This window comes from Anabrus simplex, chromosome 3 (genome assembly GCF_040414725.1).
Source record: "Anabrus simplex isolate iqAnaSimp1 chromosome 3, ASM4041472v1, whole genome shotgun sequence".
Lineage (NCBI taxonomy): Eukaryota > Metazoa > Arthropoda > Insecta > Orthoptera > Tettigoniidae > Anabrus > Anabrus simplex.
Window position 1 is genome coordinate 67,024,830 of NC_090267.1, and position 4,742 is coordinate 67,029,571.

The 4,742-nt window shown below is 39.9% G+C and overlaps 1 pseudogene; it reads left to right on the plus strand.

Moving 5' to 3' along the window:
- Window positions 1–4,137: 4,137 nt before the first annotated feature.
- LOC136867563 (5S ribosomal RNA) lies at window positions 4,138–4,255 on the plus strand (annotated as a pseudogene).
- The last annotated feature ends 487 nt before the right edge of the window (window positions 4,256–4,742 follow it).

The following is a 4,742-nucleotide window of genomic DNA, read 5'->3' on the forward strand; positions in this document are numbered from 1 at the left end:
TTACATATGAACAAGGTTCAACAAAGGGTCAGAAAACCCCAATCATGCCAAGGAGCACTAGCTCCCAATTACCCAGTTAAGCCTGCTCGAGGCACACAGAAACCAAATTTAAGAAAGAGCAACCCGCTCTCAAAGTTCAAGCCTATTCAAAGGCCACACCAAACTCCACCTTTAAGCTGCCCTCCAGGCACATAAGAACAGGGGTAAAAATACCCAACCTACTGAGACCTATTCAGTAAAGAAATAGGACAATTACATGGCCCCAAAATACCAACTTGAGTGGAGGCGTAACTTGCACTCCTAATACACTTTATTAAAACCTATTTTGGAACTAGGCCGCTTATGCAAGGGCTAATCCCATACTACGGAGGTGACACGATAGGAAAACTTTATTACATTACGAAGAGAAGGGAAACTGTTATGAAAACGTAGTCACCTCAAAACAATATGAGTGGGAGCTCGAGAGGATTAGGCACTCTCTATCCCAATTTGTAGTTAAAGAGACAGAATTTATACCAAGTGTCTTTTACATTTTAAAGGAAAGTTACATTATAAAAGTTTCGAAATTGCCCCAAGGGTTAAACTGCTGAGCTAGCGAGCAAAGAAGTTATTAAAAGGCCATTACCTGATGGATGAATTGCTGCCCGAAGAAAGAGGCGTTTCCCGCCCCCTGCTACACAATCACACTAGGATAGATGTTACTGATGTGGCCAGGAGACCAGAAAATCAGCAGTTTATATACCCTCGTGGAAAATTCGAGACGTTTCATGAATGATTACAACCCGCCCACAAAATTTTATTGGACAATGGCAAAAACTAATACACCAGACGAAGAAGAAACACCTTATTGGTGGAAAATTAATTACAGAAATTCCTTATTGGTCAAATTCAAAACTGGCGGAAAGAGAAGGGTTATACTGCCAACCCAAACAAGGACTGAAAGAAATTTAACAAAGAACAAACTTAAGAATACCAAATTTCTTCAAAAAAAGTTCCTTCACTTCGCACTAGGGTGCACAATTGTAGTTCTTACGTAGTGCCATCTAGAAGAGAATGTTCACACTTCTTACTACAGAGCAAACAAATATAAATCGAAAAAGACACAGTTCAGAACTTTTCAAAATTTACAATAGCGACATCTTCTGAGAAACTTTAGAATTAACATGGTTGTTAAAGTTCAGGCTTCCTCCAGTAGAGGAGTTTCAACTGGCGCAATGTTTGAATTAGCGGCGTGGAGGTGTACCGCCCGGTACAATTATTATTATTATTATTATTATTATTATTATTATTATTATTATTATTATTATTATTATTATTATTATTAAATAACAGACAAAAACATATCAAAGAAAACTAATGGTTGTTAATGCAGTCCTTGATGCAATATTTATGGAAACCAAACACGTACGCTAAAACAGAAGAGTTTCCTTGTAAATGGACCAGCGGGTAAAGTGAGATGTTTGTTTACTCGACACTGCTTAAAACCCGTATAAACTGAAAGTGTTTCTATTAAGCGACTGTGTGCACGTGGAAGTGATTGAGTGCGTATCCTATTTATTTACTTATTTATAAGCTAAGTGTTAATGGGGTCATGTTCAGTTTTATTTTTAATTCATCTTAGTCATTAACATTCTTAGGTTTCTCGTATGTATTCTCTTCCTTGTTAGTATAGTCTATGTTTCTGAAATGGTAAAGAAATATTGTAATCTCCTAGATGTTAAGTTTTTAATATTTTTTTGTGCTCAGTAGGAAAATGTATCTTACGCTCTTCTATGTATACTTTTTATTAGAGTTTGTATATTAATTGACACATTTAAGTTAAAATACAGCCAAAGGGACCTCTGGTCCTACTTGTAATTAACTTTAAATAAATATATTTCTATATTATAGTTAAAATTAAACCATAATTCATCAGTATCAAAACAGTTATGAAATTTTTTGCGCCCCGTCTCGATTCGATGTGAAATGAAAAAATTAACATGAAATAGGGTTTTGTCCCGCCAAATGAGGACGTCTGGCAAACCAGCTTCTGTTATGATTTGGAACTCCTACGGAACATAGATAAATCAAAAGAAGGCCAAAGAAATACAGTGCAAGATAAGTTACTTACCTTTTATGACTTAAGTAGCTGCGACTGGTCAATGATGAGAGTGAATAATTGGGTACAAGCTATGTAAATGGAATTTCGAAGAATTAATATTGGAGAAAACATGGCTAAATGGTTAGCGTGCTAGACTTTGGCCTAAACCGTTCTGGGTTCGACCCGGCCGGGTCAGGGATTTTAACTTTCAGTAGTTAGTTGGGATAGCTAGGCGGTTGGATGTGTGTGGCGTCTTAAGCATTCGAATGTATCCTAGGTAGAGCCCCATCATCATAGACTCGCAGGTCACCCATAGACGTCAACTCGAAAGACCTACATCATGCCTCTGTGGACGCCACACGCCATTCACAATTAAGAATACAAAGGGAAAACTTAGAGACATGTCTTTAAAAATATACCATTTGATGGAATAGAAAGACATAAGCCAAGCTGGTTTGAAAAGGTATGAAGGGAGATGAAAGTGAATTGCCCTACATTACTTAAGAAAATTTCCAAGATGACTGGTAACGGTGATGTATTATTTCATAAATAAAGAACACAAGTTCGCAATTATAAGGGATGGACCTAGTTAAGAACAGCATTAGGCAGTTTGTCCTGGAAACAGAAGAGGAACACAGGAAAGAATAAGCAAAATAGAGAAGAACCAACCTCTCCCCATCCTGGCTGTATGTGGAAATGATGATGATGATGATGATGATTATAGAGAGGAGCCTAGCACAATGCAGTACTCATATAGGGTCTCACACACCTCACATGTTTGTGATCCCACGAGAAGGGTGTTCTAATGACTTGCACGAGGATGAAGAGTTGATTGGTCAAGACTCTGTTTACTTATGAAGTTAATAAAAGAGAGAGTGTCTGAAAGTGACATTAAAGTTTCCGCCCTAATTACGTCCATAAAGAAATTTCTGAACGACGTGACGATATTGTGTGGTGTAGTGTGCACTGGAGCGAACAAACCGTGTTAGAATAACTCCATAATGTTGATAGGTTAGAGTTCTCAAAGTGCGATCTGCAGACCCCCGGGGGTCCGCGAATAGTCTCGATGGGGTAATCACATAAATGGAATTGTAAACAAAAGTTACAGATCTATTCATATGGTTATGAAGGTATTTAGGGACTCTAGTAAGCACGTAAAAGAGAGGACATACAGTATAAGTCTCTGGTAAGACCCTATCTTTTTTTTTTTGCTAGTTGTTTTACGTCGCACCGACACAGATAGGTCTTATGGCGACGATGGGACAGGAAAGGGCTAGGACTGGGAAGGAAGCGGCCGTGGCCTGGTGCATTTGCCTGGTGTGAAAATGGGAAACCACGGAAAACCATTTTCAGGGCTGCCGACACTGGGGTTCGAACCTACTATCTCCCGAATACTGGATACTGGCCGCACTTAAGCGACTGCAGCTATCGAGCTTGGTCAGACCCTAATCAGAGTAAGGCTGCAGAGTATGGGACCCTCATCAGAATTACTCGATTCGAGAACTGGGAAAAGATCCAAAGGAAAGCAGTTCAATTTGTTTAGGGTGTTTTTCAACAAAAGGTAGTGTTGCAAAAATGTTAAAAACTTTGGGCTGGGAAGGCTTGGGAGTAAGGAGATGAGCTGCTCGACTAAGCGGTGTGTTCCCAGCTGACGATGGAGTGAGACATTAGCCGGACCGAATGCGAATGCCATTCGGTCATGGAACCAGACTCTTAACACAATTGAGAAACTTTTTTTTTTTTTAAGTACCAAATCCAAAAGTAAAATTTTATAGGAGAGAAGAAAAATACTCAGAGTGTAAATAACTTTTATTATGTTCAGATATTATTATACAAAGTATTTCTGTTAAAACATTTGCAGTTTCAGAAATATTCAAGAAAACAGGATGGATTTGGTGCTTTATGGTACTGAAACTCTAAATACTTGGATCTGAAAGCTATAAATTTCACTGCGGTGATCAGAAAACTGACTGTATTTTGATATGAAATGATAAAAATTAAATTATTTACAGTGAAGGCACAGATTAGATTAACAATATTTAATTAAATCATCGAACACCAACGGCCATACCATGTTGAACGCACTGGTTCTCGGCCGATCACGCAGTTAAGCAACATTGGGCGTGGTCAGTACTTTAATGGGTGACCGCTTGGGAACACCACGTGCCGTTGGCTCAGTTCCCTTCGCCGGCTCCGAGGTGTAGGGGTACCCGTAGCCCCGCGTTCGATTCCCGGCCAGATCAGGGATTTTACCTGGATCTGAGGGCTGGTTCGAGGTCCACTCGGCCTACGTGATTACAAAATTGAGTTGCCATCTGACGATGAGATCTCGGCCCCGGTCTAGAAAACCAAGACCACACGACACCTCCTGATTTGCAGGCCTTCGGGCTGAGCAGCGGTTGCTTGGGTAGGCCATTGCCCTTCGGGGCAGTTGCGCCGTGGAGTTCGGGGTTTAACTCATCGAACACAACAATGTAAATTAAACAATGTATTCTGTTGCTGCTGGCTACGTGCCTTAGAAATGGATACTCATTGGCTGCATGGGTAACTTATGGTTTGGCCAAGTCACTCCGTAGAGTTTTGTACTTATTGGTAACACACGTGATCTTCAACGGCCCGTTTGACATGGATTTGGGGTCGTACAAACAGAAAAGCTTAATAA